Source organism: Lipotes vexillifer, unplaced genomic scaffold (genome assembly GCF_000442215.2).
Source record: "Lipotes vexillifer unplaced genomic scaffold, Lipotes_vexillifer_v1.1 scaffold382, whole genome shotgun sequence".
In the NCBI taxonomy this organism is placed as follows: Eukaryota; Metazoa; Chordata; class Mammalia; order Artiodactyla; family Lipotidae; genus Lipotes; species Lipotes vexillifer.
In genome coordinates, this window is record NW_006780611.1 from 7912749 (window position 1) to 7935664 (window position 22916).

The 22916-nt window shown below is 44.8% G+C and overlaps 1 pseudogene; it reads left to right on the top strand.

Annotated features, from left to right (window-relative positions):
• The first annotated feature begins 20389 nt into the window (after window positions 1–20389).
• Window positions 20390–20908, top strand: LOC103078750 (glycine cleavage system H protein, mitochondrial pseudogene; annotated as a pseudogene).
• Window positions 20909–22916: the final 2008 nt, after the last annotated feature.

A 22916-nucleotide genomic window follows, 5' to 3' on the forward strand; every position in this document is an offset into this window, starting at 1 on the left:
ATTGCAAGCTTGCTTGGTTGGCCAAAAAGGGCGTATGCGTTTTTTCTTGAATATATTCAGGAAAAAATGCATTTCCCTATGCTACGCTGTACTCTAATTAACTGAGAATCTAACTGTAATAAGTGGGGCTCAACGTATATTAAATGTTTCTAAATTTGAGGTCCACCAGATATATGTGAAAGTCTTTCCTGATTTCTTTCTTTTCTTCAACCCTTTCTACCTCCAACCCCATATCTGTGCTATCCACAAAAACTGTTGGTTCTTTTTAAAAAATATTTATTTATTTGGGTGCACTGGGTCTTAGTTGCGGCACGCTGGATCTTCATTATGGCATGTGGATCTTTAGTTGTGGCATGTGGGATCTAGTTCCCTGACCAGGGATAGAACCTGGGCCCCCTGAATTGGGAGCGTGGAGTCTTAACCACTGGACCACCAGGGAAGTCTCTGTTGGTTCTTCTACCTCCAAAATGTATCCTGTATTTCTCCACCTCTACCACCCTAATACAAACCACTGGTCCACTGCAGCAGCCCTCCAACTAGTTTCTTGGTTTGAATCTTCATCTTCTTTAATCCAGGAAGGTGATCTTTTAAAATCACAAACCAGATCATGTTCACTCTTGCTTAAGACCCCTAATAGCTTCCCCTTGCACTTTGAATGAAATCCAAACAATCGACAATAACCTGGCCCCAGCTTTCTTTTCAACCTCCTCTTGTACCATCCTCTCTACCTTTCGCTGCATCCATCCACTCACCTCTTCTTTCTGTTTTTGACTGCCAAGCTTGAGTTGGCCTCAGGGCCTTTACACTTGCTGTTCCACTTGTATGCAATATTCTTTCCATGGCTCTTCTCATGGATGGATCTTCATCTTTTTAGATTTCAGCTCAAAGTCACCTCGTCTGGGATCTTATTTAAAGTAGTTGTTCCCTCCCCTCGCTCTGTATCTTTTCCCCCATTTTACAGTCCTTTGTAGCACTTGTTTCTGTCTGAAATGTTCTCATTCATTAGTTTACTTGTTTATTGCCTATCTCCTGCCACTGGAATGTAAGCCTCATGAGGGCTGGACTTAAGTCTGTCTTGTTCTCTGCTGTATTTCCAGAGCCAAGAACAGAGCCTAGCATACACTAAGTGCTCAAAGACTAAAGAGCTAGTTAATGAGACTTCAAGGATTACAACAGGCTGCTGCTTTTTTCTCCCTGTTTCTTCATCAAAGATTTTTTAAAATTGAGGTATAGTTGATGTACAATATTATATAATTTTCAGATGTATGACATAGTAATTCACAATTTTCAAAGGTTATATTCCATTTATAGTTATTACAAAATATTGGCTAATTTCCTATATTATACAATATATCCTTGTAGCTTATTTATCTGTACATAGTAGTTTGCCCCTCCCCCCTTTCCTCTCCCCACTTGTAACCACTAGTTTGTTCTCTATATCTGAGTTTCTTTCTTGCGGGCCTCTCACTGCAGTGGCCTCTCCCGTTGCGAAACACAGGCTCCGGACGTGCAGGCTCAGTGGCCATGGCTCACGGGCCCAGCCGCTCTGCGGCATGTGGGATCTTCCCGGACCAGGGCACGAACCCGTGTCCCCTGCATCGGCAGGCAGACTCTCAACCACTGCGCCACCAGGGAAGCCCCTTTTTTTGTTTGTTTTTTTTGTTTTTTTTGTGGTACGTGGGCCTCTCACTGTTGTGGCCTCTCCCGTTGCAGAGCACAGGCTCCGGACGCGCGGGCTCAGAGGCCATGGCTCACGGGCCCAGCCACTCCGCGACATGTGGGATCTTCCCGGACCGGGGCACGAACCCGTGTCCCCTGCATCGGCAGGCGGACTCTCAACAACTGCGCCACCAGGGAAGCCCTTTTTTTTTTTTAATAAATTTATTTATTTACTTTTGGCTGTGTTGGGTCTTCGTTGCTGCCCGCGGGCTTCCTCTAGTTGTGGCGAGCGGGGATTACTCTTCGTTGCGGTGTGTGTGCTTCTCATTGTGGTGGCTTCTCTTGTGGCAAAGCACAGGCCCTAGAGCGTGGGCTTCAGTAGTTGTGGCTCGCGGGTTCTAGAGCACAGGCTCAGCAGTTGTGGCGCATGGGCTTAGTTGCTCCGCGGCATGTGGGATCTTCCTGGACCAGGGCTTGAACCCGTGTCCCCTGCATTGGCAAGCGGATTCTTAACCACTGCACCACCAGTGAAGTCCCCCGAGTCTCTTTCTTTTTTGTTGTATTCACTAGTTTATTTTTTAGGTTCCATATATAAGTGATATCATACAGTATTTGTTTTTCTCTGACTTATTTCACTTAGCATAATACCCTCCAAGTCCATCCATATTATTGCAAATTGCAAAATTTCATTCTTTTTTATGCCTGAGTCATATTCCATTGTATACATATACCCCATCTTCTTTATCCATTTATCTGTTGCTGGATAATTAGGTTGCTTCCATTTCTTGGCTATTGTAAATAATGCTGTGATGAACGTTGGGGTGCATGTACCTTCTTGAATTAGTGTTTTCGGTTTTTTTCGGATACACAGCCCAGAGTTTTAATTTGTAAAATAGGAGTAAGACCACCTCATTGGGTTTTTGTAAGAATTAGAAATAATAAATGTGCAGTGCCTGCCACATACTGGGAAGTGTAAATGGTAGTTATTATCATCCTATTAGATGCTAGGTGGCAGCAACTATAGAAGAATAATTTTTGTGAGTTACTTAAACTTTTATTAATTTTATAAATGCACAACCATGAATCTCACAGACAGAGAATCTGCTCCTGGCAAACAAATCAACTTATTCATCATATACTTATTTAGTGCCTACTCTGTGCCTGGGACCACGCTGGACACTGAGGAGACACAGGTGAACAGCTCTGTCCTCATGGAGTTTACTGCCTCTTGCAGGGAGATAGTGGAAACGGAACAAACATCTAGTTCCAACTGAGAAGGAAATTAGCAGGGCACTGTGATGGAGAATAGGGAAGGGAGCACCTGCAGAGGGGGTGTGGGGAGAAGGCCTTACTTGCAGGATGAGAAGGAGCCAGTTAGAAGAGAGTTGCTGGGGAAAGGTCATTCCAGGCACAGACACAGAATTTAGAGAGGGAGGTGAACAGCTCCAGCTGGCAGGAGAATATAATGGGAAAACTTTAAAGGTTTTAAGGAGGGCAGTAAATGGTTCAGATTATGTTTTAAGAGCTCACTCTCTGGGTGCTGTGTGGAGAATGGACTGGATGTGGGTCAAGAGAATCAGCAGGGAGACCAGTTAGAAGGCTCCTGGACTGATCGAGGGGAAGGATGATGGTGGCTTGGACCAAGGCAGACTTAGAAGGCATGCAGAAAAGTAGAAGAATTTGAGAAATATGTTGGAGGCAGTAATTAATTGTATGGAGTAGGTTTGGAAGAGGAGGAATCCAGAATAACCCTGGGCAAAACTGTCAGATGGGTAGACGGTGGGACCATGTTCTATAGTGGTTAAAAACTGTACAAGGAAAAAGGGAGTTTGGGTGGCTGAATAGAGGGAATTAAGAATTCTGATTGGTCTGGCATGCCTCCAAGAGGGCAAGAAGGCAGCTGGAGCTCCCCAGAGACCCCTGACCTGGAGATGTAAATCCTGCAATTTTTGACAACCTCCCTTTAAGATAGAATGAGAGTCCCTAAATCCATTTTCTCTGTGATGTATTATTTTTCACATCTCAATGCATATATCATTAACAGTAGAGGAAAGTGGAAACCCGAGCTTTCCAGTTTCACGCATTTCAACAAAAGAAACAAAAGTACCAGGCTTTGGGGTAGGGAAGGAAGCTGAGGCAGGACCCCACAGTGACAGAAACTGTTAGCATAAGTTGAAATGGCGGTTAATTAGGAATTCAGTTGAAACATCTTATTAAACACAGGTTGCTAAGCAACAGTGGCCACCCTGGAACAGTGTGGCTGTTCCTTCTGCAGTGGAGCTCCTGGGCCTTGGGTCTGAGCTGTTGCAAAGTTACGCTTTTTGGCTGGTCTGAGCCATGCCTTTACACACAACCTCATATACTCCCTTCTTTTGGAGGGCTTCCCTCTGTGAGTCACTGTCCCTGTCTCTCTGGGATCATTAACCTCTCACTCCCTGTCAGATCCCAATAACAGCACAAATGTGCTCATATGTCACCCATTCTATAGAAATAAATCCCTTGAAATCAACCTCCTCTGTTCCTGGCCACGGTGCTATTCCACCCCCCAATGTCTTGAAAGAATTGTCTGCACACACTACCTCCACTTCGGCTTCTCCTCACTTCGACACCTGTCCCCACACTCCACCAAAAGCACTCTGGCAGCTTCTCTGATGTAGAGCCACATCTTTCTTCTCTCAGTGGCATTTGACATAACCGATGACTCCATGCTTCCTGAAACACTGTCCTTTCTGGGTCCCTCTTGGTTTTCCTCCTGCCCCTCTGGCCAATCCTCTCTCTTTTGCAGGGCCTTCCTCTTCTACCTCAACCCTAAGGAATGGTGATCTCCAGGGCTCTGTCCTGGACCTGCTTCTTTTCTCTTTACTTCTCACTAAAGGTGATGTCTTTCATTCTTTTTTTAATTTATTTAATTTATTTTTGGCCGCATTGGGTCTTCCTTGCTGTGCGTGGGTTTTCTCTAGCTGCGGAGAGCTCTTTGTTGTGGTGCCCGGGCCTCTCATTGCGGTGGCTTCTCTTGTTGTGGAGCACGGGCTCTAAGTGCGTGGGCTTCAGTAGTTGTGGCACACGAGCTCAGTAAATGTGGCTCGTGGGTTCTAGAACGCGGGCTCTTTAGTCGTGGCGCGTGGGCTTAGTTGCTCTGCAGCATGTGGGATCTGCCAGGACCAGGGCTCGAACCCGTGTTCCCTGCATTGGCAGGCGGATTCTTAACCACTGCGCCACCAGGGAAGCCTGATGTCTTTCATTCTTAATGCTGTAAATGCCATTTATATGCACTGGATTCCAATCTTCAGCCTGTGTGTTTGTCCTCTGAGTTGCAGACTCATATATCCATCTGTAGAGATAACTTACATCATAAACTGCAGAACAGAACACTTTATTCCCTACCCCAAACCTATTTCTCTTCTAGTTTTTCCCATTTCAGTACTCAGCACCATCAACCACTCAGGAACTTCCTCTTGATTCCTCCATCTTTATCGCTTACTTTCAATCCATCAGCAAATCCCTATAATTCTCCAAAACCTATCTCAGCTATTTCCTCTTCTTTCTATCCCTACTGCCACCCCTTAAACCCAGACCACTATCATCCCTGCTCTGGATTTCACTGAAGCCTCCTAGCTGGTCTCTCTTAATCTATCCTGTAAATTAGATTAACTCCTCTGTACCAGTGCTGTGCAGGTTGGATGCTCGTTTCCATATCATACCACACCTGTCTGGCCTTCCCCCAGTTATTTCATAAGATCTTTGGGGAGAGGGCAGGACGACTCATGTTGAGGTTAGAGAGATAGGGAAGGGCCAGAGTAAGAGTTATTTATCTTTTTTTTTTTTTTTTTTTTTTTTGCGGTACGTGGGCCTCTCACTGCTGTGGCCTCTCCCGTCGCGGAGCACAGGCTCTGGACGCACAAGCTCAGCAGCCACGGCTCACGGGCCCAGCCGCTCCGCGGCATGTGGGATCCTCCTGAACCGGGGCACGAACCCGTGTTCCCTGCATCGGCAGGAGGACTCTCAACCACTGCGCCACCAGGGAAGCCCTATTTATCTTTTTTTAATAGAGGAAAATTTTTTCTTTTTTCTTCCTTTTTTTAAAAAAAATTAAGTTATTTTTGGCTGCGTTGGGTCTTCGTTGCTGCTCGTGGGCTTTCTCTAGTTGCGGCAAGCAGGGGCTCCTCTTCGTTGCAGTGTGCGGGCTTCTCATTGCAGCGGCTTGTCTTGTTGCCGAGCACAGGCTGTAGGCGCGTGGGCTTCAGTAGTTGTGGCACACGGGCTCTAGAGTGCAGGCTCAGTAGTTGTGGTACACGGGCTTAGTTGCTCCAGGCATGTGGGCTCTTCCCTGACCAGGGCTCAAACCCGAGTCCCCTGCATTGGCACCAGGGAAGCCCCCAGAATAAGAGTTATTTGTTCAAATGATTTACTGCGTGCCTACTGTGCTCTGGACACAACAGCGAACGGGAGGACGGCACAGTTCCTGCCCTCTTGGAGCTTCCATTCCAACATAGTCCAAAGGAAAGGAGACCAACGCTTTCCGGCCCCGACAAGGCGGGACATGCTGCTAACCGCTTTGACACCCGGTCAGCCACCTGTGACTCTGGGAAGGCCTCAGTTCTTCGCTTCATCTGCAAAATGGGATGATAACGGTTAGCTCCTGACTCTGGTGCTCCCCCCGGTGGTAGGGGGTGGGGATACCGCCTAGGTGAAAGGGTATCGCAATAACTGCCCCGCCTCCATCCCCGGAGGGGCAGGTCGGGCCAGTGGGTCACGTGGCCGGGAGGCGCTCGCCGGTTCCCAGCGCCAACCGCTGGCCACCCCGCCCCGCCCCGGGGCACGTCCCCCCGCCCAGCGCGCGGCCTCCGCCTCCATCACCCCCGCCCCCGCCGCCCGTCGGCTGGAATCCTGCAGCTTGTACCCTTGCAAGCCCGGCTGGATCGGGGAGCAGCGGCACGGGCTCGCTGGGACCGCTGAACAGCGGGGTCCAGTCTGGGGGCGTCAGTGACCGCCATGTAGGGTGGGGGCGCTGGGGTCGACGGGAGAACTACTGAGTTGGGGGCCACAGAGCTGGGACGTCCGCCCCCGGGCTGCGCCCAGCGTGGGGGCAAGGGGCGGCGCGACCCGCCCCCTCCACCCCTTTGTCTTGTGCTGAGGAGAGGGGCTGCGCTCGGCCGGAGGAATGAGCACAGTACCTGGCGCGCAGCGAGCCCTCAGACTATCCCGGCCTTGATTGCAACCCCAGCGCGGGGAGAAAACAGGAAAGGGAGTGATAACTGGGCTGATAGAGGCTAACTGCCATTATTAAGCACCCAGGCTGGCCAGGCGCTGTCACCACCCTTTCCTTCCCGCGGTGGCAGTCTTGGCACACAGGGCGCACTTGTTTCCTAGGACTGTGAAAGAGGCAGAGCTGGGATGCGAACCTGGGCTCTTGCCGGCTGCGCTAGGCTGAGGAAAACGCGTTCTTGAACCAGGCTTTGAAGATTGAGAAGGTTTGATGGGTGGAGATAACTGAGTGAGCTCTGCCCCAGTTCGCTGTAAGACCTTGGGAAGTCGTTTGATCTTTGAGGGCCATGCTTTCCTCCGACGTGAAAATGGCTGGATTTAGGAAGACTAAGAACTAATATGAGTAGTGCTTTGCAAAGTGTAAAGCACTTTCAAATACGTTGTCATAGATAACGCCTCATATGAACCCACCAAGGAAGTGTTTTTATTAGCCTCCCTTTATAAATAGATGGAGAAATTGTGTTCTAGAGAAGTTTATAAGATCAAGGAGCAGGGGCAGAACATTAATGTTGAATAAATCAAAGGCTTGTAGGATAACTGCCTTGGATGAGCATAAAGCTCTGAAACTGAAACATCCTGTGACCTCATCTGAGCTCCTAGCTATTAGTTTAAAACAATACTTTTGCTGGATATGCTTGCCCCTTCCCAATTCCCGACAACTGTGTCCCAGCAACCCAGATCACCAGGCCACAGCAGTTTTAACTCTTATTATTTTTTAAGTGGTTCCTGGTTTGGGTTGGACCAACTATGAGGAGTCCTTTTAGGCAAAGTCAAAACTGGGAAGTTGTCGGATAGGGGGTTGCCTGAATTCTGAAAATTCCAACTGAATGTTTTGGGTTTTCTGAGCAACAATTATTTTGAGGGCATTGGTGATAAATAATAATTTGTGTCCTTCCTATTGACAGGTTCACCTTCTAGCAAGTTACTGGAAGGAACATGAGAAATGTAAGTAGGGATTTTGAAATCTTAGTTAAAGGAACCGAAATTGTTTATTTGTAGAATAATGGCAGTTAATTTGGTGGTACCGTTTCTAGGTGTACAGTTAATTGGCAGGTGCTTATCAAATGCCCACTTTTGAGGGGTGTATTTACTAATACATGCAGTGAGGTCTAGGCAGGTGGCAGTCCGTCACCACAGACACTGACAGGTACCCTGAGAGATGCTATTTTTGTTCAGTCCCCATTGGCCTGTGAAAGGGAAAAGAGGCCAAGTGTTTGATGTGTGTCAGGTGTTTTCTGGGCTAGGTCTTATCACCTATCATGTAACCTTGTTTTTCCTCACAACAAACTTAAAAGGCAAGAGGGTTCTTTTTTTATCCTTTTAGAAATGAGAGTGAAGCTTAGGAAAGTTAAATAAACCAGCCCTCTTGGTGCCGAAAAAACTTTTCACTAAACCACACTTTTCCCATTGTTGATCGATCCAGGTTCAGAGTCTGTGAATATTTAATGAAAAGCTACTTTTGCCAGGTGCCTTTGAGTATTTTATTTAATCCTCATGACAACCCACCATGCTTTTTGCTCATTTCAGCTGATCACCTTAAAATCAACTAGGAAGCCTTAAAAAAAAAAAAAAAGCCCAACCCCCAAAAAAAGCCCAACCACTCCTACAGGGCAGGAGGTAAGCATTTATAAATCCATGGTGATGTTGTAGCCCCTCTTTCTAAATATAATGTGGTGCTCTGGATACACCAACAGCAGTAATTCCTTTAATACAATCCTGACATCTCAAAAGGGGTGGTGCAAAACAAAGTGAATTGCAAGAGCACATTCTTTCACTGACAACAGTTAAATCTGAAAATGTCACTGGTTTCCTGTGATAAGTGCACTCAATATTGATTAGTGGGACTAACCACTGATCTGACACTTGGACCAATTAGGTGTTACTTATGAAAAAACATCTGGTGGAGATTCCAACATGTCCAATAAGAAAGGTGATTGGTAGTTTGTTAAAAGGCTTTTGGCTTCAGGTGCTTAAATCTAAGCATTGAGGGAAATAGTGACAGAGGCAGCCTTCAGTCTTTGTTTTTTAAATTTTTGGCTGCGTTGGGTCTTCGTTGCTGTGCGCAGGCTTTCTCTAGTTGCGGTGAGCAGGGGCTACTCTTTGTTGTGGTGCGCGGGCTTCTCATTGCGGTGGCTTCTCTTGTTGCAGAGCATGGTCTCTAGGTGTGCGGGCTTCAGTAGTTGTGGCTCGCAGGCTCTAGAGCACAGGCTTAGTAGTTGTGGTGCATGGGCTTAGTTGCTCCACGGCATGTGGGATCTTCCCGGCCCAGGGCTCGAACCCGTGTCCCCTGCATTGGCAGGCGGATTCTTAACCACTGCGCCACCAGGGAAGTCCCAGCCTTCAGTCTTAACCCCCCTCGAACCAACCTCCACAACTCAGAGGTTGTTTTAAAAATATAAATCTGATCAGGTCATTTTTTTTTCTGCCTTTACTGGAAAGGCACATATTTTTGTTATTGTTGTTGTTTTGTTTTTATTCATCCCAGACTTAAAAAAATTTTTTTATTGAAATATAATTGATTTACAATGTTGTGTTAGTTTCAGGTGTACAGCAGAGTGATTCAGTTATACACACGTATATATTCTTTTTTAGATTCTTTTCCATTATAGATTATTACAAGATATTGAGTATAGTTCCCTGTGCTATACAGTAGGACCTTGTTGTTTATTGGACATTTGTACAGCCAAGAAGTAGATCAGTGGTTGCCTGGGGTGGAAGTGGGAACAGGCATTGACTGCCAACAGACAGGAGGGGTCTTTTGGGGTAACTGAGATCTAAAACTGGATTGTGGGGATGGTTATACAACTCTTTAAATTTACTAAAAATCATTGAATTGTACACATAAAAGAGATGAATTTTTATAGCATGCAAATCATACTTCAATAAAACTGTTAAAAAAATAAAACCCCTTTTTTGTTCCCCATCTCTTACCCAGTCAAGGCCCTGAATGCTTGGAAGATGTCCACCCTCCAGCCTCTCCCAATGTGCCCACCATGTTCCTTGCATGTGAGCCATTCAAGGCTGATTGCAGGTCTTTGGATAAAGATTTGGTCATCTCGAGGCCTTTGCACATGCTGCCCCTCAGCTGGCCTCTCCTTTCTGTCCTTATCTGCCTGGGAAACACTTTACTCTCTTCCTTCAAGACTCAGCTTGAGCATTTCCTCTGCCAGGAAGCTTTCCCTGATTTTTGCAAGCCAAACCAAGTGACACTGCTATTATTTTTATTTATTTATTTTTTTGCAGTACGCGGGCCTCTCACTGTTGTGGCCTCTCCCGTTGCGGAGCACAGGCTCCGGACGCGCAGGCTCAGCGGCCACGACTCACGGGTCCAGCCACTCTGCGGCATGTGGGATCTTCCCGGACCGGGTCACGAACCTGTGTCCCCTGCATCAGCAGGCGGACTCTCAACCACTGCGCCACCAGAGAAGCCCTATTATTTTAAATTAAAAATTTACTCACCTGGTACCCTCACCAGACTGAGCCCTCTAACCATGATCTGTTCATGTCTAGAGCCCAACAGGTGTGATGCATAGAAAGATTGTTGAAGAAATACCTGTGTTGTCAAGATCACCCTTTAGAGCCTACCGTATCCACATATACAGATGGGGAGTGATCCATTTGTCTGTTCATTTGTGAACATTTAGTGCCAAAGTACTTATCCCTCTGGATTCAAAAATGATTAAGATGAGACACTAGTCCTCAACGAGTTCCCCATCCAAGTCCTGACCCTGCTCTGTCTAAACCGAGTGGTCTCTGGCAGGTTACTTAATCTTATGTAAAATGGGTGTGGAGTAGTACCTGTGTCACAGGTATGTTGAGAGGATTAGATGGGTTTTTACTGGTAAAGATCTTCAGGCAGGACCTGGCACAGTAAGTGCTCAGGGAACGTTAGCTAGTCCTACAGGGCGTGGTGGGCTAAGGGATCAGGGGACAGATTCCCGGGGCCGGTATCACCTGAGCTGGGTTGTGACGAATAAGTAGAAATTACTTTTTTCTCTTTACCCTGAAGCATGTTGAGTGAAGTTTTAGATACTTTGTTAAAAAAAAAAAGACTCTCAGCTTTATCGTTAACTGGGAAAGACATGGGGACAGACAGGCTTAAGTCACTTGTACACACACAGGCAAAGGTGAAGGACTCTGACCTTGGTGGAGGTACCCATTTCCATGGTTTGCTCCAGCCTCAATTTCCTAAGAAATCCTGTAGAAAAGTGTGGTGCAAACTGGAACTTATGTGCTGAATTCAGCCTGCAAAAGTGTTTTGTTTAGCTGGTACTGTGGTTATAAAATTTTTTGAAGTAATATTTAAATTTTACAAAAAATAATCTGGATTTCCAGCTTTTCTTTTTTAAAAAATTAGAATATGTGGGGACACTGGTGCCTACACGGTGGGCAGCACTTGGCTGGGGCTGTTTGTTTTGTTTCCTTTACACGTCATTTGTCCTCTCCAGCTTGCCAGTCCCCACTGTTTACAACATGCATGCATCTGTGCTGGCATCTGGCCACTGAAAGCATGTAAGTCTGTGACTGCTGCTGGCTTGGAAGAAACTCTTGTTATCTATATAGTGTTCATCACTGAACAGAGCTACTGCCCTGGATACCTGTCTCCTTACTTTGTGGTTTAGAATGGACAGTCTAGGGCAAAGGATTCCTAAGAAACCATTTTCTTCTCCCAGTGCCAGCCCCCTGCTGACCAAGGCCATACTTCTTTTTTTTTTTTTTTTTTTTTTAACCACCTTTGCTTTATTGCTAAGCACTTCAGACAGACTTACTGATTTTGGCGGTGCCTTTTTTTTTTTGGGCTCACGTTTTATTTTATTTATTTATTTTTTTATTGGAGTATAGTTGATTCTCAATGTTGTGTTAGGCCATACTTATTCTTAAACATGACCCATCTCTCCAGGGTTTGGGAGCATGTAAAAACCAATGGATATGGATTAGAAGGCTTGGATCTGTTTTTTTGTTCATTTTTTTAAAACTTTATTTATTTATGGATGAGTTGGGTCTTCATTGCTGCATGCAGGCTTTCTCTAGCTGTGGCGAGCGGGGGCTACTCTTCGTTGTGGTGAGTGGGCTTCTTGTTGCAGTGGCTTCTCTTGTTGCGGAGCACAAGAAGCTCTAGGCGTGTGGGCTTCAGTAGCTCTGGCACGCGGGCTCAGTAGTTGTGGCTCGTGGGCTCTAGAGCGCAGGCTTAGTAGTTGTGGCGCACGAGCTTAGTTGCTCTGAGGCATGTGAGATCTTCCCAGCCCAGGAATCGAACCCGTGTCCCCTGCATTGGCAGGTGGATTCTCAACCACTGTGCCACCAGGGAAGTCCCTAATTTTTAAAATTCTTCTCCCGTGCCAGCGTGGCTTGCAGGATCTTAGTTCCCTGACCAGGGATTGAACCTGAGTCCCCTGCAGTGGAAGCATTGGAGTCTTAACCACTGGATCACCAGGGAAATCCCCCTGTTTTAAATTTTTATTATTAATTTTGCTATATCTTTATTTTTCTGATTTTCAAACAATACATAAAAATACATAAAATGGAAATTTAGCCCCCCTCAAAATCTGTTCCCCCACACCCCATAATCACTATTAGCGGTCTGCTATATTTTTTGCACTTTTTAAAAGCTACTCTGCACTGAGTGCTCGATGGATGCCAGGCTCTTGACTGAGCTCATTACGTACGTCTCTTTTGCTCTTTGCAGCAACCCTATGAGGTTATTATCATTCCATTTTACAGATGAAGACACAGATGAAGACCTAAGATGAGTCTTAGGTTAAGTAATGTATTCAGGGTCGCACAGTGAGGGTGCAGTGGGAGCATCCTCACTGTGTGTGTCCCAACACATTTCTTTCCAATTCCAGAGCCCTTTTTCCTAACCATCTCAGGGTGAAGCCTCCCTAAGAAGACCACCAACTAGGAAGTAAACATGCTCCCCTGGAGAAGTGTATTCATAAACGTCTCCTCCTTCTGCATTGTTCTCCATTCATTAGCTGTTTCTTGAATGGTGCTGTGCAGGGGTTTTCGAGGTGCTCTCGGTGCCTGCCCTCTGCGACTTCACAGCTGAAGATTATAGATCCATCAGTGAAGTGTTGGAATTATGTGCGATTTACAGTGGTCATAGGAGACCAGTTCTCGGTGGATGGGAAGGGAGGTGTCAGGATAAGTGATACTTAAGCTGTGTCGCGACAGATGAGTTATTGTTTAACAGGTACATGGGGGTAAGAATACTTAGGCATAGACAAAAGCATAAGTTGGAACAGTGGTTTATTTGGGGAACTGAAATAATATAGCATGGCTGTAGGCTAGGATGTGGGAAGGGGCTGGTGGGGAGGCAGGCAGGGTGCCAAGTGTGCAGGGCCTTTGGGTGTTGTTATAAGATTTTGGGGTTTTGTCTGTAGGCCGGGGAGCCGTTGCAGTGATTCTGAAAGGGGAGTGACGTGACTGGTTTATGTCCGAGGTAAAGTCTTACAGCAGAGTGAGGATGGATTGGAGCAGGTGCAGCTGGAGGCAGGGAGGCCAGGCCAAGAACAGTTGCAGTTGGTTCATCGGAATGAGTGTGGAGATGTCCAGCAATAGCGCAGTGATAACCGCTGACATTCACTGAGCTCTTCCTGTGTGGTCAGATTCTGTGCGAAGTGCTCTGACTGGGTTCTCTCATTTAACTTCCACAGCTCCGCCTAAGCCAAGTGTTGTTGTCCATCCCCCTTTTACAGGGGAGGAAGCTGTGAAGATGGCTTGTATAAGGTCACACAGTGGCTGAGTGGTGGAGCCAGAATTCAAATCCACGACTGTCAGAATCTAAAGCCCCTAAGGCTGCAAATGTGAATCTAAGCTGCAAATGTCAACACCTGTGACTAGTGAGGCCGACTGTCCTGAGCTTTGTACAGCAGGACCTTTGTATGAGGTACAAGTCTAGTTGATTCTATATCTAAGACACATCCCAGATCTGTCCTCTTACCTCTGTCCCTCCCCTCAGATGAAGTCACCCTCATTTCTTGCCTGAAGTCCTATAGTAGACTCTTGTCCCTAAAACCTATTCATACAACTGCCAGACAGATCTCTTTAAAAAGTAAGTCGAACCACACCGCCTTCCTCATTTAGTCACCCCCTTGCTCCGTATCAGTCTTTTTTAAAAAAATATTTATTTATTTATGTATTTTGGCTGTGCTGGGTCTTAGTTGCAGCATGCGGGATCTTTGTTGTGGCATGCAGACGTCTTGGTTGCAGCATGCAAACTCTTCTTTTTATTTTTATTTATTTATTTATTTTTGTGGTACGCGGGCCTCTCACTGCTGTAGCCTCTCCCGTTGCGGACCACAGGCTCCGGACGCACAGGCTCAGTGGCCATGGCTCACGGGCCCAGCCGCTCCGCGGCATGTGGGATCTTCCCGGACCGGGGCACGAACCCATGTTCCTTGCATCGGCAGGCGGACCCTCAGCCACTGAGGGTAGGTGTGGGAAGCCTAGCATGCAAACTCTTAGTTGTGGTACGCACGTGGGATCTAGTTCCCTGACCTGGGATGGAGCCAGGGCCCCCTGCATTGGGAGCGTGGTGTCTTAACCACTGGACCACTAGAGAAGTCCCTCTCATTACTCTGAAGTAAAATCTGATCCCTTACCCTGCTGACCTATAAGGGCCTACATGATCTGTCAACTGCCTACCTTGCCAGCTTCATTCTGCATCATTCTCTCCCTCTCTCGCTGAATTCCAGCCCTACTGACCTTCTTTCTGTCGCTGGAACATGCCAGATTTGTTCCTTGGGGAATTTGCTTTTGTTGTTTCTTTCTAGAATGTCCTTTTCCTGGATATTCTCATGTCTGGCTCCTCCTTACCATTTAGGTCTTAGTTTATTTCTTAAAGCAAATTTATTTTCACTAGTGGCTTATTTTTTATTTTAATTAATTAATTAATTTTGGCCACAACGCATGGCTTGTGGGATCTTAGTTCTCTGACCAGGGATTGAACCTGGGTCCCTGACAGTGAGCCTGCACAGTCCTAACCACTGGATCACCAGGGAATTCCCCTAGGTCTCAGTTTAAATGTTATCTCCTCAGAAAGGCCTTTCCTGAGCCCCCAGGGTAAAGTAGTTCATGAAGCTCTCTATCACATCCCCCTTTTTGATTTTCTTCATTGAACTTACCACAATATAATATTCAGTGTTTGTTTATTTTCTGTCTCCTTCCACTAGGATAAAAGTTCCCTGAGTTGTAATAGCTAAAACTTATAGACTGCTTACTCTTGTTAGGCACTGTTCTAAGTGCTGTAATATATTAACTTTTTAAATCCTTATAGCAGTTCTAGGAGACGGATACCTTTATTAGCCCCATTGTGCAGATAAGGAAACTGAGTCTTAGGTAGGGTAAGTAACTTGCCCAAAGTCACACAGCTACTAAGTGACAGAGCTGGAATTTGAACCCAGGCAGTCTAGCTTTAGCATCCACACTCCTAATCAAGTGAAAGCAGGGATGTTGTCTTTCCCGCTTCTGTATCCCAACACCTTGGACATAGTATGGCATTTAGCAGGCTCTCACTAAAAATTGTGGAATGAAAGATTGTAGTCACAATAGAAATATAATTAATTATAAACAAACACCTAGGAATTATCCTTGATTCTGCTCTCTCCCACTCACAGATCCATCTACAAGTTCTGACTGAACTACACCTCTCACCACAAAGCATATCCCGATATGTCCACTTTTCTGCATTCCCACTGCTACCCTCCCGGTCCAGTTCACGACGGGCTTTCTCCCAAGCTACTCCAAAGACCTCCTAAATCACTGGCCTAGGGTGACTCTTCTACCAAGTGATGGATGTCTGCTGAAGCAAAGAGCCAGGTGTGTGATTAGGGCAGAAATGTTTATATATGCTGAGTGAAGTTTTGCTAGCTGACTTACACCCTAGCGATTACTGATTTGAGTGGGGAATATTTAAGACCCTCTGTGGTTCTGCAACTGTGTGTTGAGGTGCTCTGAGGCATGGCAGGGACCTCTCAGGGGTGCTGAGGGATATTTTAAAATCTTAGAGGAAACCTAGTGTGTTGGTTTGCCGGGCTCCCCTAACAAATTAGCAAAACTGGATGGCTTCAACAACACAGTCCTGGAGGCTAGAAGTCCAAGATCAAGGTGTCAGCAAGTTTCATTTCTTCCAAAGCCTCTCTCTTTGGCTTGCAGATGGCTGTCTTCTTGCTGTACCTCAGGTGGTCTTTCTTTTGTGTGGGCATATCCATGTTCTAATCTCCTCTTACAAGGGCACCAGTCATATTGGATTAGGACCCACCCATATGACCTCATTTTACCTTAATTACCTCCTTAATAGCCCTGTCTCCAAATACAGTCATAGTCGGAGGTCCTGGGGGTTAGGACTTCAACATGAATGAATTCGAAGAGGGGACACCATTCAGCCTATAACACAGTGCCGCCTGATGCTGCACAGACTGCTGGCTTGAGGCAGTTTCAGCGTTGGCTCACACTGCATTCCTTCTGATAATGTCATGTCTTTACCAAGCTGAGGTTTTGGAGGTTGTTGTGATAAAAAGCAAGTACTGTGTGTAAATCGATGTGGAAGAGGAAAAGAGAGTGGGGTGTCCAGTCTGATTTCGAGGTTTGAGACAGTGTGCGGCGCCCAAAAGGCACTAAATTGTTAGGACATAAACCCTTACTGAGTTTGGGGCTTCCCTGGTGGCGCAGTGGTTAAGAATCTGCCTGCCAATGCAAGGGACACGGGTTGGAGTCCTGGTCCAGAAAGATCCCATATGCCGTGGAGCAGCTAAACCCGTGCGCCACAACTACTGAGCCTGAGCTCTAGAGCCCGCAAGCCACAACTACTGAGCCCACTTGCCACAACTACTGAAGCCCGTGCGCCTAGAGCCCGTGCTCCGCAACAAGAGAAACCACGACAATGAGAAGCCTGCACGCCGCAACGAAGAGTAGCCCCCACTCACCGCAACTAAAGGAAGCTCATGCGCAGCAACGAAGACCCAACACAGCCATAAATAAATAAATAAATTTATTAAAAAGAAAAATACTGAGTTTTTTTGGGCTTATCTACTTAATGACAGAACTATTAGGTATTTCTTTAGGCCTAGGGGCATCATGAAGCAATTATTGAATCACTAAAGGCACATGGGTGGCGGAAATTTGGGAACCTTTACTCCAAATAAGTCAGTGGATCCCGGAGATCAAAAACACCAGCGTTACGTTTTTAATTATACAGACTTCTCCAGGTGCTCCCCAAACCTACTGAAAAAACATTTGGGAGTTGGGCCCAGGATCCGCTGGTTTAGCCTAACCCCTTCATTAAGGCCCAGAAGGGGAAATCTCTTGCCAGAGGTCATACAGCAAGTTAGTGGTTGAGCTGGGATTAGAATCCAAATTCTAATGGATTCATCAGCATTTCTGATGTCCATACCTACAAATGTTGTCACACCATCTGCTACTTAAGCAGACATGGCCCTGACCTCAAAGGCAGATGGCAATTACATGGACAAACTCCATACTGAATACATCAGTGTGCGTATTAAAAGTTTATATCATAAAAGACCTACATGAGGAAAACTACAAAACTCTGATGAAAGATACAAAACAAGGATTAAATAGTTATTCCCTGTTTATGGATAGGAAGACTCACGATATCACGTTCATGATATCAGTTCTTCCTAACGTGATCTATAGATTCAATTCAATCCCAATCAAAATCCCACTATTTTGTGAATATTGACAAACTCAGTCTAAAGTTTGTAGGGAGAGGCAAAAGATCCAGAATTAGCCAACTCAAAATTAAAGAACGAAGTTGGAGGACTGACACTACCCAACTTCAAGACTTCCTATAAAGCTACAGTAAATCGAGACAGTGTAGTATTGGTTAAAGAATAGACAGATCAATGAAACAGAACGGAGAGCCCAGAAATAGACCCATATAAAAATAGTCAAATGATACTTGGCCCAAGGAGCAAAGGCAATACAATGGAGCAAAGATAGTCTTTTCAACAAATGATACTGGAACATCTGGACATCACATGCAAAAAAAAAAAAAAAAAAAGAATCTAGACAGACCATACACAGTTTGGAAAGATTAGCTCAAAATGGATCATAGACCTAAATGTAAAACAGAAAACTGTAAAACTCGTGGAAGGGACTTCCCTGGTGGTCCAGTGGTTAAGAATCCGCCTTCCAATGCAGGGGACGTGGGTTCTATCCCTGGTCAGGGAACTAAGATCACGCGTGCCATGGGGCAACTAAGCCCACGCACCACAGCTAGAGAGAAGCCCATGTGCCACAACTAGAGAGGAGTCCACGCGCTGCAATGAAGAGCCCGTGCGCTGCAACGAAAGATCCCGCGTGCCACAACTAAGACCCCATGCAGCCAAAAGTAAATAAAAACAAAACAAAAAAACTCCTAGAAGATAACATAGGAGGAAATCTAGATGATCTTGGGTTTGGCAATGACTTCCAAGATATAACACCAAAAGCATGATCCTTGAAAGAAATAACTGGTCAGCTGGGCTTCCTTAAAATTAAAAACTTCTGCGCTGTCAGGAGAATGAAAAGATAAGCCACACGCTGGAAGAAAATATTTGCAGAAGACATATTTGATAAAGGACTGTTATCCAAATTATACAAATGACTCTTAAAATGCAATAAGGAAATAACCTGATTATAAAATGAGCCAAAGATCTTAACAGACATCTCTCCAAAGAACATATACAGATAGCAAGTAAGCATATGAAGAGCTGTTCCACAGCTTGTGTCACCAGGAAAATGCAAATTAAAACAATGAGATACCACTGCACACCTATTGGAATGGCCAAAATCTGGAACGCTGACAACACCAAATGCTGTCAAGGCTGTAGAGCAACAGGAACTTTGTTGATGGGAATGCAAAATGGTACAGCCACTTTGGAAGACAGATTGGCGGTTTCTCATAAAACTAAGCATAATCTCACCATATGATCCAGCAATTTCACTCCTTGGTATTTATACAAAGGAGTTGAAAACTTATGTTCACACACAAACCTGCATACGATGTTTATAACAACTTTATTCATAATTGCCTAAACTTAGAAGCAACCAAGATTCCTTCAGTAGGTGAATGAATAAACAAACTGTGGTCCATCCGGACAATGGAGTAGTATTCAGTGCTAAAAATAAATGAGCTATCAAGCCATGAAAAGACATGGAGGAATCTTCAATGAAGAGTACTAAGAAAAAAGTGATCCTGAAAAGGTTGCATACTGTATGGATTCCAACTTTACGACCTTCTGGAAAAGGCAAAACCAGAGAAATGAGGGAAAGAAACCAATCTGAAAAGTCTGCATACTGTGTGATTCCACCTATATGACATTCTGGAAAAGGCAAAACTGTGGAGACAATAAAAAGGTCAGTGGTTGCCAGGGGTTGCGGGGAGCGAGGGATGAGTAGACCGAGCACAGAGGATTTTTAGGGCAGTGAAAATACTCTGTATGTTACTGTAATGGTTTGGGTTTTTTTTGCTTTTTTGTTTCTTTAATTTTGGCCACGCCGCATGGCTTGCGAGATCTCAGTTCCCCAACCAGGGATTGAACCTGGGCTTCTTTCACTCAGCATAACGCTTTTGAGATTCAGCCATGTCATATTTATCATAGTTTGTTCCTTTTGATTGCTGAGTAGTGATGCACTGAATGGATGGATCTCAGATTGGTTATATACTCACCATTTGTTGGGCTGTTTCCATGGTTTGGCTATTATGAATAAAGCTATCAACATTCACATGAAGGTCTAAAACTAAAAAATAAATTTAAAAATAAATAAATAAAAGGGAATCTCCTGGCAGTCCAGTAGTTAGGACTTGGTGCTTTCACTGCCGAAGGCCTGGGTTCGATCCCTGGTCAGAGAACTAAGATCCCACAAACGTGCAGCACAGCCAAGAAATGAAAAAACAAACAAACCAAAACACCCCAACATTCACATGAAGGTCTTTGTGTGGACATAGGTTTTTCTGTCTGTTGGGTAAATATCTAGAAGTGGGAGTCCTGAGTGGTGTGGTAAGTGTCTTTTAGAAAGAAAGAAACTGCTGAAGTGTTTATAGCATTTTACATTCCCACCAGCCCTGTGTGAGCGTTCCTGTTGCTCCATGTCCTTGACAGTACAGTTCCTGTTGCTCCATGTCCTTGATCTTCTCAGTCCTTTTATTTTATTATTATATTTTGCGGTACACGGGCCTCTCACTGCTGTGGCCTCTCCCGTTGCGGAGCACAGGCTCCGGACGCACAGGCTCAGCGGCCATGGCTCGTGGGCCCAGCCGCTCCGCGGCATGTGGGATCTTCCCGGACCGGGGCATGAACCCGTGTCCCCTGCATCGGCAGGCGGACTCTCAACCATTGCACCACCAGGGAAGCCCCTTTTCTACCTTTGAAGGAGTTTATGTAAGATTGGTGTTTTATCTTCCTTAAATATTTGGTGTGGCTCTATATGCTGCGCGGAGACCCTCTGCACCCCTGCGAACATGGCGCTGCGAGTGGCGCGGAGCGTGAGGGCCGCGGCCTGCAGCCTGCGCGCTATCTCTGCGCCCAATGCGCCCTGCCGCCGCGGCCCTGGGGACTGAGGGTGGGCTGCGTCCGGGCGCTGCGCACCGGCCCCGCTCTTCTGTCGGGTCGTAAATTCACAGACAAACATGAATGGGTAACAACAGAAAACGGTGTTGGAACAGTGGGAATCAGCAACTTTGCACGGGAAGCTTTGGGAGATGTTGTTTACCGTAGTCTGCCTGAAGTTGGGACAAAATTGAACAAACGAGGAATTTGGTGCTTTGGAAAGTGTGGAAGCTGCTAGTGAACTCTATTCTCCTCTATCAGGAGAAGTAACTGAAATTAATGAAGCTCTAGCAGAAAATCCAGGACTTGTCAACAAATCTTGTTATGAAGATGGTTGGCTGATCAAGATGACACTCGGTAACCCTTCAGCACTAGATGAACTAATGAGTGAAGAAGGCTATGAGAAATGCATAAAATCTACTGAGGAGTGAAAATGGAACCCCTAAAGAAACTAGTTTGAAAGAACCTAGCATAGTTGTCTTAAATTAGTGGTGGATAGATTTTTAAAAAGCAACTTTTAGCAAAAGAAACTACTTGCAATACTGTTGCCTGAAAAAAATACCCCTTCACTTCCTAATGATTTCAGGTAAACACTATACATCTTTTTCACGACACCCTGTGATTTTTAGGCTAGTCTCCAGTTATAATCCTCAGAATTCCTGAAATTATCTGTGGTAAAACTAGTTACAAAAATTATGTAATTCAAGGATAACATTGTTATCTTAACCTTATATAATATTGTAACTTGCTTACAGCCGTCCCTGAATTTGGGTCAAAATACTCAATGAACTTGCCCCTGGAAATAAATGACAGTGGAGAAAAGTTTGTTAGTTGTATAGTCTCCAGTGAAGAACATTACTATCTTAATTTTGCAATATACTGTGTTTGCTGGTGCTATTTTTATACAGTGAGGCAACAGCCTTGCAGGAAAATAAGAAACAGATTAATAATAAAATATTCAACTTCTTAGAAAAAAAATTGGTGTAATCACCAATGAAGCTTCTGGGCTTGGAGCTTTCTAGTGGGAAGGTTGTTAATTATGAATTCAATTTCTTTCTTATAGATCTTGAACTATTCATATATTTTATGTTTTTGTATGTTTTGGTAAATTATATTTTTCAAGAAATTTATCAATTACATTTAAGTTGTTAAACATACTGGCATAAGGTTATTCATAATTTTATCTTATTGTTCTGTAGATTTTGTAGAGATGTCCTGTTTTTCATTACTGTTGTTGGTGATTTATGTTTTCTCTCTTTAATGAATCAAGAGATTCATCAGTTTTATTGGATGCTTATTCCATTTACCTTTAATGTAATTACTCATATGATTGGATTCCGGTCTGTCATCTTGATATTTGTTTTCTTTTTGTCCCCTCTGTTTTTTGTTCTTTTATTTCTCCATTCCTGGATTGTTTGGGTTAGTTATTTTTAAGTAATTCATTCTTTTTCTTCGGTTGACTTTTTAGCCAGTTCTTTGATCATTTTTTAAGTGGTTACTTTAGGGATTACAGTATCTTTCCTTAATTTATCACAGCTGATTCACGTTTAACGAAACCTTTATAACAGTATCGTTGTATTTACACCTTTATTGTCCTTTGAACTGTTGTCATTTATTATTTTATTCTATAAATGATATAAACGTCGTGATCCACTGCTATTTTTACTTTAAAAAGGCAATTGATTTTTTTTTAAAACTTTTTTTAAAATTAATTTATTTTGGCTGCATTGGGTCTTCATTGCTGTGCATGGGGCTTTCTCTAGTTGCGGTGAGTGGGGGCTACTCTTTGTTGTGTTGCGTGGGCTTCTCATTGCAGGGGCTTCTCTTGTTGCGTGCAGAGCACAGGCTCTAGGCGCGCGGGCTTCAGTAGCTGTGGCATGCGGGCTAAGTAGTTGTGGCTTGCGGGCTCTAGAGCGCAGTCTCAGTAGTTGTGGCGCACGGGCTTTGTTGCTCCGAGGCATGTGCGATCTTCCCGGACCAGGGCTTAAACCCGTGTCCCCTGCATTGGCAGGCGGATTCTTAACCACTGTGCCACCAGGGAAGCCCGGCAATTGATTTTTTTAAAAAAATGTAAGAAAAGAAAGAACAGTAGTATTTTTATTTACCCACATTTTGCCATTTTCAATGTGCTTCTTTCCTTTTTGTGGACCTGAATTGTTATCTCTCCCTCCAGCCTGAAGAATTTTCTGTAGCATTTCTTGGAGTAAGGGTCTGTTGGCTACAAATTATCCCAGCTTTTGCTTTTCTGAAAATGTATTTGTTTCATTAAAAATTTTTGAAAATTGTGGCAAAAATACACATAAAATTTACCATTTAAAAAAGTTACCATTTTATTTTATTTTATTTTTTAAATTAATTTATTATTCTTTTTTTTCTTTTTTTTTTTTTTTGCAGTACACGGGCCTCTCGCTGTTGTGGCTTTTCCCTTTGCCGGGCACA